The 12,232-nt window shown below is 39.2% G+C and overlaps 1 long non-coding RNA gene across 1 annotated transcript in view; it reads right to left on the bottom strand.

Annotated features, from left to right (window-relative positions):
* Positions 1-3,891: 3,891 nt before the first annotated feature.
* The window catches only part of LOC145535763 (uncharacterized), a 186,093-nt gene continuing 177,752 nt past the window's right edge, over positions 3,892-12,232 (bottom strand). Inside the window, exons 7-11 of the long non-coding RNA XR_014075492.1 lie at positions 9,777-9,985; positions 8,964-9,044; positions 7,106-7,503; positions 5,638-5,754; positions 3,892-4,647 (exon numbers count right to left, since the gene is read on the bottom strand). This is a non-coding gene — a long non-coding RNA (uncharacterized LOC145535763). The remainder of the gene's footprint in view (positions 4,648-5,637; positions 5,755-7,105; positions 7,504-8,963; positions 9,045-9,776; positions 9,986-12,232) is intronic.

Here is a 12,232-nt window from a genome sequence, read left to right as displayed (position 1 = left end):
AATAGTCAGCCAACACGTTACCACATCAGAGGATTTCAAAGATTAGTGCCAGGTGTGTGTGTCATGTGCTCAGGCGTGTCCAACTTTTTGCCACCCCACGGACGGTAGCCCACCAGGCTCCTCTGTCCATGGGATTCTCCAGGCAAGAATACTGAAGTGGGTTGCCATTTCCTCCTCCAGGCGATCATCCCAACCTAGGGATGGAAACTGCGTCTCCTGTGTCTGCTGCACTGCAGGTGGATTCTTGACCACTGAGCCATCTGGGAAGCCCCTTAGAGATTGGTGCCCCCTGCAAAAACTTAAAAGGTGCAGCATCAGGAATCTCATTTAACTGGCCTGTTTCACAGTGCTGGGGCATCTCGACACTGACACCTAATACAGAGCTAACCTAGCAAACACTCTCTTCTCAATACTTACCAGTACAGCAAATCAGAAGTTCGCTTTCGCCTGCAGAGGGCAGCAGTCTGAGTTCTCTGTCTTCTCTAAGGACAGCATCACCGCCTTGTTTAAAATACAATGCTCCGCCGCTGTGGTTTTACTCACATCCCTCTGGCCCATTACACTGATCTTGCTAACTGAATCTTTTCACAAAAAGGTAGCCAGTACCCTAGATGCCAAAATATAGACCTATCGGCCACATCACCATAGTTACTAGGCATCCATTAATCTATGGCACATGGGGATAGTCCCTCTAAAGTGAGCAACAAGTTCCAGCAACTCAAACTTTCCACAATGAAGCAAGCAGTGTAGTTCTTAGAATTCTGCAGCCATACATTCCACATTCATGATTGCTTTTCTGATGAATTTAGGTAGCTCAGAAGCTAGCTGGTTTTGAGTAAGGCTAAAAATAAGAGAGTTCTACAGTCGGCTCAGGCTTGCATTCAGAACGCCTTGGCACGTGACCTCAGGATACTTCCAAGTGTCTGTGGCATGTAGGCAAACCACAACAAAAGTCAGACACCCCGTCTGTTGGAGGAGGGCTATGCTATATTCTGCCAAAAACTTGTCCACGTTTGTTGGTTTGCAAAACAGCCCTGTACTGGGAGGCCAAGGAGACTGAAGAAAGAGACGGCCACTCCAGATGGGTAGGTGGCAGGTCTAAGTAGCAAAGGAACTTACCCCCGAGGCTTGTCTTGGGTGCTGCATAATGAGATCTCCACACCTGCCCTCCAGCATCCTAGAAGCTTCTGTGGCCACATTAATGGGGTTCAGCCACAAATCCAGATGGTCTCAACACAGCCGACTCCCTCAGGGCTACGCCTTGCAATGGCTCCGGCTATTGGGAGCAGCATGCAGAGCACACCTCCCACCGCCACCAGAAGGGGCAGAGCCTCCGACTGCCAGGCTACACCTGGAGGGTCAATCAGCGGTCACGTCCTCTTGATGACCTCCTCCAGCAGCAGTTGACCATTAAGCCTTAATTGGCTCTAGACCTCGATCGAGAATGAACATCCAAGTATGGACAATCAAGTGCCCAGGTGGGCTCAGCTTCCCATTGTAGATTATGTGCTATCTGACCCATGTTCTCATGCATTTGAATTTATATGTGAGTATTCCATTTCGTTAAAGAAAAATGAAACAGGATACCGGATCCAAGCAGCTTCAATAGCAGAAGTAACTAAGAGGAGCACGGGGCTCTTACTGTACCCACTACTCTGGCTTAGCGACCTCTCCCTCCAACCCACGCCTCTGGTTTCCAGGGGGGCATTCCCGCAGACACGAGTCTGATAAAGCATGGATCTGACTCATGAATTGAGTTTGCCTGAGTGCTGGAGGCAGCTGGAAGCACAAGGTTCCTACATTACAGCCTCACTGAGGGAGAGCCTTGCTAAACCATGGGGAAGGGAATTCTCAGGGCAGAACCTGCAAGAGTTCACTCTGTCCTCTGTTTAGATAGAGAGCTTGTGTGTCTGCAGTGAGTTACAGGCAGTTTTGGTAGTACATGCTATTGTAGTTTAGGTTTTAGCTACTTTTATTCCTCTAAAACCCTATCTTCCTGTATATATTCCTTCCTGACCCTATGAAAGGCTCCTGAATCACCTTTTCCTCCCCCTGCCTCCCAGTATTAGGGGAAGTAAAAGGATTCCCACTGTGGCTTGTGGTTTTCTCAGGGTTCCAACACTTCTGTTTGGTCCCCTTAACCCTGTCCTTACCTCTTATATAAACCCTTCAGTAAATTCAATCAGACCTTTTAATAGCTTTAAATAGGTTAGCTTTAACCTATTTTGAGGTAACCTTGCCTAATGCCGATGTGATAAGAGGTGACCAAAATTGCTCCTTTCTTTGCAAGAAAAGTCTAGAGATCTATTGAAATAGAAAGTTCTTAAAAGAGTTGTTGCTGTATTAGACTCTAATAATTAGATCATTCTATAAATACAGTTTAGCAATGAGATGAAGCCTATGTGAAAAATAACCAATTTAACCACCTCAACACACCTGAAATATGATTGCAGGGGAAAAAAATGGGGTAACAGTAATTTTTTTAAGTGTATTTTATTTAGAAAAACAGTAAAGAGGAATTAGCATATAGTGGTTACTGGCTCAAAGCATCTATCATTTCTTTATGAATAAGAATGGTAATGGTTGTAAGTGGAGAGAATTTTTAGTACACACCCTCTTATGCCCATTGAGGGAATTTTTCTTGTCCACTTCTCTTCGTGAGTGTGCCTCAGAGAGCGGCACATGAGTATGGACTGCGGGGGATAGAACAATCACTATGGTAGTTAATTACAGACCCCTGTTTGCCAGATGTTGGCTTTCTCTGGCAAAAAAAAAGCAACCAGTAAAAACTAAAATTTGCTTTTTAAAAAATACTTCAGTTTAAGTGCTCTCTTAAATGGTAACAATTGAAAGAGATTTAATAGGCTATGGGACCTGAATGTGAACAAAAACTTTTCTTCTGCATCTTTATAACCAATCTGGAGTAGCTTTCCATTTCTCTTTATCTCTGTTATAGGGCACAGGGGAAAATTAAGTCAGGATAAGCTCACGCTTTGATCTGTTTACCTCAAGACTCAGAGAAACTGCATGTTTTGGGAAAGATGCAACATCACATCTGTATTTGAATTCTTAAGATTCTTAGGACTGAATTCATTTGGTCAACAGAAAATTATTGAGCACCTATTATGTGTCAGGCACTCCTTGCACCACTGGAGATCTAGCAATAACAAATGTTGTTTAGATTATAATGAAGCTATGTAAAAAGTAAATAAGCAAGGCATATTTCATGTGTTGGAAAATATATGGAGTAAAACAAGGCAAGGGAGATGGATAAGGATTTTTGAGGAATGAGATAAACATCCCCAAATTAATAAATTGGTCAAAAAAACTCTGAGAAGATCTCATTTGACTTAAGACCTAAAAGAATACGAGGATAAACCATGGGGCTATCTTCAGACAAGCAGTCCAGGCAAGGTCTAATGAAGCAATGTACATCATTCTGCCTCTTTCCTCATGGACCTAAAGAAGGACTTCCCTGGAAAATATGTGTAGTAGAATGGCTAGATCATAGGTCATATACATTTAGCTTGATAATGTACTGCCTGATTGCTCCACAGAATGTGTACCAGTAGGACAATACATCCTCATCCTCACTCAAACCTGGCATTTTCTAGCTGTTTAAACACTTCCAATTTGTTATTATTACGAATTCTGATTAACTCACTGTTGTTTCAATTAACATTTGGGGGATGAATTGTGTACTTTGAGCAACTCTACCAATGCTATTTTCACATTTTGGATTTCCTGTTTTGTAAATTGTTCACTTATCTATTAGAGATTATGTGTTTATATTTGTAGCTGTTTCCTAAATAATTTAGATACTAATCACTTGTCTGTTTTAGACATGGTAAAAATTATCTGTTAGACCATTTCACAAAAACGATGTCCATGGTGACTGAAACATAAATCTTTACTTGTGATGTAATGCAAATGGTCAAAAATGTCACTGTGATTTTTATTCAGTAAACATGCAATAACCATCTATTAAGTGTTGAACTCTAAAGGAAGAGATTAAGTACCACTAGTCCCACACACCCTTTCCTAGACTCCAAAATCACTGCAGATGGTGACTGCAGCCATGATATTAAAAGATGCTTGCTCCTTGGAAGAAAAGCTATGACAAACCTAGACAGTGTACTAGAAAGCAGAGATATCACTTTGCTGACAAAGGTCCATATAGTCAAAGCTATGGTTTTTCCAGTAGTCATGTGCAGATGTGAGAGTTGAACCGTAAAAAAGGCTGAGCCAAAGAACTGATGCTTTCAAACTGTGGTGCAAGAAAATGACTTTTGAGAGTCCCTTCGACAGCAAGGATATCAAACCAGTCAATCCTCAAGGAAATCAACCCTGAATATTCACTGGAAGGACTGATGCTGAAGCTGAAGCTCCAATACTCTGGCCACCTGATGTGAAGAGCCGGCTCACTGGAAAGGACTCGGATGCAAGGGAACATGAAGGCAGGAGGAGGAGACAACGGAGGATGAGATGCTTTGATGGCATCACCGACTCGATGGACATGGTTTTGAGCAAACTCCGGGAGACAGTGAAGGATAGGGAAGCCTGGTGTGCTGCAGTCCATGGGGTCACAGAGTCAGACATGATTGAGCAACTGAACACCAACAGTCCCACTCACCCAGGGGTTATTATCTGAGGAGAGAGAACCATAACTGTAATTAAAGTCAAATCTAAGTGAAAGAAATGTCAAAACACTAAAATGGGAATATAGGAATTGAAAAAATATGTATTCATGAAGATCAACTTGTTGAAGTTATGAGTCTAGGGAGAACAAGTCTTCATTCTTTTGTGAAGGATGGAGTCAGCCTTTTTACTCCTTTCTTAGCTATACTCTTGACTTTTCTGGGTGTTTTCCTAGTGGAAATGTCAGCTCCTTAATCTTTATTAATAAGAGCCTTTATTGAGATAGACATCTGAGAAGCCAGCGATGTGGATATAACTAAGAAACATATTCTGCCTGAAGGTTACAGAAAAAAAAAAATCTAGACACTCTTCTTTTCACATACTGTGTATGAACATCTTGAGCTTTTTTTTATTGAAACTGTTTAGCTCTGAAATTCCATAGCTATTCTGATTTATATTCTGCATATCTTAGCAGCGCTCCTTATAGCATTAACAATTGTTTATTTGAATTCTGTACTTGTTTCATTTAATAAACATAAGCACCATAAGGCGATGGTGCAGATATATTTAGAGAGTTGAAAAAAGGCAGATAATAAATCTAAACTGGTCTATAACTTGGAAATAGTGTATTGATGCGATCAGATTTTCATTTAAAATGGATGACTAAAACTACAGTGTGAGAAATGTGTTTGGCTTACTTGGGTGAATTAATGGTAAGATCGGTGGAGAAGAGCAGATGTCAATATCTTAGTAAGGCAGAGGAGTAAAAGTGGCCTTTACTATGGAAGTACTAGCATGATGGAGCAAAAAATCTATGTAGCAGGAAAAATTCACAAGAATTTAAAACATTCATTTATAGATTGTCTAGTGTTGGGGTGGGCTATTGATGACTTTCGATTTTTGTCAGCTGGTATCAAGCACTGTCCCATGCATAGTTTGCTCAGGCTGCCATAACAAAATAGGACAGACAAGGTAAATTAGAGAAATTTATTTTCTCACAGTTCTGGAGGCTGGAAGTCCAAAATCTAGGAGCCAGCAGGGTTGGTCTCTGGTCAAGCATCTCTTCCTGGCTTGCAGACGTCTTCCTTCTCATTATCTCTTCACATGAAATTTCCTCTGTGCACATGTGGAGAGAGAAAGATCTTTGGCATCTCATCATCATCTTTTAAGAACAATGATCCTATTAGATCATGGCCCCACCCTTATGATCTCATTTAACCTTAATTATCTCCTTAAAAGCCCTGTCTCCAAATAACAGTCACCTTGAAGGTGAGGTCTTCAACATGTGAATTTTGTGGGGATACAATTCAGTCCATAACAACCCAGGTTAACATACCTTTTATGAATGGAAAAAACAAATTAAAAGTGTGGATTATGGATAGCATTTTCTTCCAGTCTGTGAGTTTTCTTTCCACTTTCTTGACGGTATCTTTGAAATATTTTAATTTTATTAAATCCAATATATCAACTTTTTAAATCACTTGTAAATTCAGTTTTACATAAAACAGAATTTGCTAATGTAAATAGTAGTTTGTGATTGTACAGTCACAAAACCACATAAGTGATTCAAATTAGTTTTATTGATATTAAAGATTTTATCAGTCAAAATTATGCTATGTATATAAAATAGAAAACACAAATAACAATATATCAAATATAATATTTTATTTGTTCCAGGTTTCTGATGGGTTCAGAATATGTCCAAATAAATATATATATATATATATATATTTTTTTTTACATTTATTTACTTGGCTGTGCCATGTTTTAGTTGCCCCATGTGAACTCTTAGTTGTGGCATGTAGGATCCAGTTCCCTGACCAGGAATCACATCTGGGCCCACTGCATTGAGAATATGAAGTCTAAGCCACTGGACCACCAGGGAAGTCCCCCTAAAATATTTTTTAACCAACACACACATATGAATTGCTGACTGGATGTTGGAAGGGATCTTGCCTACATCCCCTAGTCACCTAGAGCCCTGAACAAAGATCTGGCCAAATCTTTGACCAAAGGCATTATGCTAGGGTACCTTGACCCCATATTTGTTTCATTATGCCACATAAGAAAAACAACAGCAGAAGTATCACTGATGAGAGCAGTAGTAGGGTTATCAACCTGCCAGCAGAAAGCAAGATAGCTGGTTTACTTGTCATATAGTGACTGTAAATTATAGAGTTAGGATTCCAAAGAAAACAAAGTTTTACTGCTGTTTAGTCACTAAGTCATGTCTGACTCTTTGTAGCCCCATGGACTGTAGCCCACCAGGCTCCTGCATCCATGGAATTTCCCATGCAAGAATACTGAGGTGGGTTTCCATTTCTTTGTCCAGGGGATCTTCCCAAACTAGGGATCCAACCCACATCTCCTGCATTGCAGGGGGATTTTACTGACTGTAATTATAGTTAGGATTCCAAAGAAAACAAGATTTTGTTGTCATTTAGTCGCTAAATTGTGCCTGACTTACAACTCCATGGTCTATAGCCCACCAGGCTCCTGCATCCATAGAATTCTCCAGGCAAGAATACTGGAGTTGGTTGCCATTTCCTTCTCCAGGGGATCTTCCTGATCCAAGGATTGAACCCAAGGCTCCTGTATTGCAGGAAGATTTTAGGGACTGTAATTATAGAGTTAGGATTCCAAAGAAAACAAGGTTATATATCAACAAAGCCAATAAGAACATGTGCTTGTTTTGACCAGTTTGGTTTATGTAACCACAGTGGAGCTGGGGATGGGATTATCTTCACTAAAATTACACATGTTTGCACACATCACTGGTGGGAAAATGAAGTGAATTCGCTGTGACTTCCCTGAAAGCACTGGAATGTCTACAGCACAGGTCAGTAGCAAAGAAGAATCCATATTCTGAAAGAGAGTAAAGCAACAGATTTAGAAGTGATTTTTCTACTATATTAATAGAGTCAGAATTCCAACATTTTTTAAAAAAAATATAGAGCTTGTTAATCAATGAAGCAAATGTCAATCCATTCATTGTTTACTTGAATATCATACCCTTTTATTAGCTTAGTTTATACAGACTCAGTGTAGCTGAGGAAAGAATTAATTTCACATGAACTTCATCAATTCCAGTTGTGTAGGAAGGGCAATTCTCCAAAGGAAAGCTGCAAGCAGTTCTCCAAAACAACAGAAATAATTCTGAGCAGTTAAAGCTAATGATGTCTAAGAGTCCATCTTTAGCTCAATTTACTAAAAACCAACCTACCTAAAGTGAATTTTCCAAATGAGTCATTAAATGAATGGTCAATTTGCAAAGGCCTACATTGCAAAGTTATAGTTTCCTAAAGCCATTGACCAAATATAAAGGTATACCAAAAATGGTTTTAAAAATAATGCTGTGTCCATTATTTCAGAATATGAAGATGAAAAACACTATTTTGAATACTACATACATTCAGAAATAATTTCACCATGATAAAATGTACAACATATTATGTAAATATGAGTCTATTTTAACTTATTATTCAAATGCTATTTCATATTTTAAAAATCTTTAAATATTTTAGCCTTCAAATATAGTACTTTAATTAAATCAATTTACTTTAACTCTTCCTTGCAAATTAATGAATATACCACTGATAAATATTGGCTTTGAGGAATTAATTATATGATTCACTAAGAATCATATAATTCTTAATTCTAAGAATCGTTTTGAATAGGCAAAGTCATTTTTCTTCTGCAAAATTTTGAAACTTAATTTTGCCGTAGTCTGCAGTATTTCCAACATTTTTTTTTTCACAAAACAAAATTACAGCAGTTCCTAAGGGACTCTGTAATTGCAACTCATTACAGATTTGGGAGGTATTCTTTTGGTTGTAGGATCAATTTATTAACTAAATGACAAATTCAATTTAGCTAAATGAATATACACATTTAAACTAGTTATCATTTAAAATTCTACTTTGCTTTGGATGCTTTCATTGAAATTGAATTATTTTATTTCATTTAAATTAAAAGAAAAATGGTGAGATTTCTGCTATTCTGGCACTCTTGACAGTAGGCACTCAGACCACATCATCAAGAATATCTAGGGTCCCAATTTATCCATGTTGGCTTAACTCCCAGAATACCTTCCTTCGAATAGTAGCCCTAGATGTTAAACCAGTGGTTCCTCAAACCACAGCACCAACATCATCTATGCTACTTGTTAGAAATAAAAAATCCAAGACGCCACTCCACATGGACTAAGTCAGAAACTCTGGGGACAGAGGAGGTGTCCAGCAGCTAAGTTTGAACAACCTCCCCGGTGATTATATTGCATGCCAACACTTGAGAGCCCCCATGACTGCATGTGGGATAACACTTACTGTGCTTTTTGACACAAGAGGATCCTCTGTTGACCACTGAAGTTTCAGAGCCTCCAGCGCAGCCAGTATCATTCTGGGAACCTAAAGTGTGCATGCAGAAACAGCCACAAATGTTAGTTATTTCAGCTTTCTTTTGCCTTGTGAGCTCCTTGTTATTTTCAGAGAATACTTTTAACAATAGATCATCTCTGGTCATATCTTGGACCAAGGAACCAAACGGCTATCTTGGGATGAGCAGACTTTCTCGGGGAGTCTGTTTTCTTTTAGAGGTTTGAAGACCACTCACTGTGTCTGTAATGAGTTTACTGCTGAGCTGGCCTGGATGGGGGCAAGATTTCTGAGGTTCCCTGCACTTGGCCTGAAACATTAGGAAAGCAATCTTTCTCCTCTAATGTGTGTGGAGAAAATGCCTTGTCAGGGTGGCAAGTCTTTGCACCATCTTTCACCTCAACTCTTTTATACTGCTTAGTTGAGTGATGGATTAATGCCTGCAGAACCAGTTTTGGCCCAGTTCTTTTGCAAGATCACCTGCCACTCACTTTAAATATAGGGGTACTTGGGAGGTATGGATTCAGACTTTGGCATCTCCAACAAACTCATGGAAGAAAAACTGCTGCTTTCAGCATCTAGTTCAATGCAGGTTTTCAGGGATATGTTTGGCTCCCAATATCTTCACTCATACCACCTTTACCTATAGGCAATATGGGTAGATACATCCTCTCTAAGAGGTGAGGAAGTGGGCCTAGGGAAACCACAAACAGTAGTGGCTACACACTGCTGTGGCCTGCGACTTACCAACAAGAAAGAGTTTACCTGCCAAGAAGGACACGGAGTAGGCACCTTCATCTGGTGTGAAACCTCCTCCTCTTTGTGCTTAAGAGCACAGATTTGGGGTCCTGCTTTTCTAGGTTCCAATCTGAGCTCTGCCACCTCTTAGCCTGGAGGCTTCAGAAGGTAGTTTAATTCTGATCGCCACTATATTTTTGGTGATGAGATACTTCAACGTTCTCCATGCAAGTGAACTGAAATGAGATACCAGGCACAAACCTTAGTATAACTCTTGGCATATAACATAGTAGTTCTTATTAGTTATATTAAACAAATTGCAGCCTCAAGATGATGGGCAAGAGCAGTAGTTCTCAAGAGGTGATCCTGAAACCAGCAGTGCCATGGCCTGGAATCTTCTTAGAAAGCATATTCTCAGGGGTTCCACCCAATCAGACAATCCAGTAGGGATCAGTAACCTGAAAATTGTAGCCTAAAAACATATTTTTTCATACTTCTCTCTTTTCAAAAGTAGAGCACCCTTCTCAATGGCATACCCAAATCTTGCCATAGAGCAATTATTCTCAAACTGTGATCCTTGATCAGCCTCAGCTAAATGGTGGGTGGAGATGCAAATTCTTAATCTAACCTAGAGAAAACCTACCTAAACAAATTCACAGGTTGAGATTGAGCCAATCAAGCCAATTTAACAAACCTGCGAGGGACTGAATGTCTGCCCAAGTTTGAGAACACTCTTCCCTGGATCACTGGCTTTCTAAATTTTCTACTAAATGGAATCCCCAGGTGATTCTTTGAAAACACCTGAAGCACTGTTTTTACAACCAGAGACTGTGATCACTTTGAAATGAGGGAGGAACTGGGAAACAAAAATTTTCAATGCTACTTTGACAATTCTAATACAGAGGAAGTATGAGAAACTCCGCTCTAGCCTATGCAGCCTGACTTTAGCAAAGGGAGCAGAAGAAGACCTCATCTCTTCAGAAATCTCAAGAAAAAACCTCACACTGACTCCAGATGGGCTATGTGCTCACCTCTACTTCAAATATTTTGGGAAGGGGGATAAAGGATTATCAATGGAGCCATTGCATTCTCACCCTTAGTGTGTGGGGTAGGTTGAACTCCATTAAAATAACTTAGAATGAAATTAATGGTGAGTGGTTCCTAAAAGTAGAATCAAAAATTTGGGGACAGGGTAGTGCTAATAGAAAACAACAAGTATGATATTAAATAAATGTTTGGAAGGAATTTTTATTGACAAAGGTCTTGTCAGTATTTTCTACCTTGTTCAGTTTGTTCTTTCAATGATTATCCTGGTTGAATTCATCTTTTCTTTTTGTTTGCAAAGTAAAATCCAAACTTCTCCTAGAAAAATATTTGTCTTCTGAATTATCAATATAGAAATGCATAAGGACTTATCATAGTTTTCTCCACTTCTCATATATTCTGCTCACAATAATTTTGTAATTCATACAAAAACTTACTCCATTTTCTGTCAGGTTAAATTTGTTATACATGCTGAAGTCTCGAGTATATTCTCACATATGTTACCAATATAAAAATTATCACTAAATATTTAACAGTATTCTTAGAAGTTGAAATAAACTGAAGTAGACAACAACAGGTATTGAGACATATAAACAGTAGAAAATACTCAAGATTATCTATCTTGTGGGTATATTGATAATCATGACTACGTATCAGTAGGCACTGCAAACTGAAACATTAGAATACAAAGAATTGATACAATGGTAAAAGAAGACATAGAGATGGCTAACAAACATGTAAAAAGATGCTCAACATCACTCATTATCAGAGAAATGCAAATCAAAACCACAATGAGGTACCATCTCACACTGGTCAGAATGGCTGCTATCCAAAAGTCTACAAACAATAAATGCTGGAGAGGGTTTGGAGAAAAGGGAACCCTCTTACACTGTTGGTGGGCATGCAAACTAGTACACCCACTATGGAGAACAGTGTGGAGATTCCTTAAAAAACTGGATATACAACTGCCATAAGACCCAGCAATCCCACTGCTGGGCATACACACCGAGGAAACCAGAACTGAAAGAGACACGTGTACCCCAATGTTCATTGCAGCACTTATAATAGCCAGGACATGGAAGCAACCTAGATATCCATCAACCGACATATGGATAAGAAAGCTGTGGTACATATACACAATGGAATATTACTCAGCCATTAAAAAGAATACACTTGAATCAGTTCTAATGAGGTGGATGAAACTGGAGCCTATTATACAGAGTGAAGTAAGCCAGAAAGAAAAATACCAATACAGTATATTAATGCATATATATGGAATTTAGAAAGATGGTAACAATGATCCTACATGTGAGACAGCAAAAGAAGACATATATATAAAGAACAGACTTTTGGACTCTGTGGGAGAAGGCGAGGGTGGGATAATTTGAGAGAACAGCAATGAAACATGTATATTAGAATATGTGAAACAGATCGCCAGT

Source organism: Giraffa tippelskirchi, chromosome X (genome assembly GCF_054371585.1).
Source record: "Giraffa tippelskirchi isolate mGirTip1 chromosome X, T2T-mGirTip1v1.2.pri, whole genome shotgun sequence".
NCBI lineage: Eukaryota > Metazoa > Chordata > Mammalia > Artiodactyla > Giraffidae > Giraffa > Giraffa tippelskirchi.
Note: the sequence above shows the minus strand (reverse complement) of the source record. Positions and strands in the feature narration are given on the sequence as shown.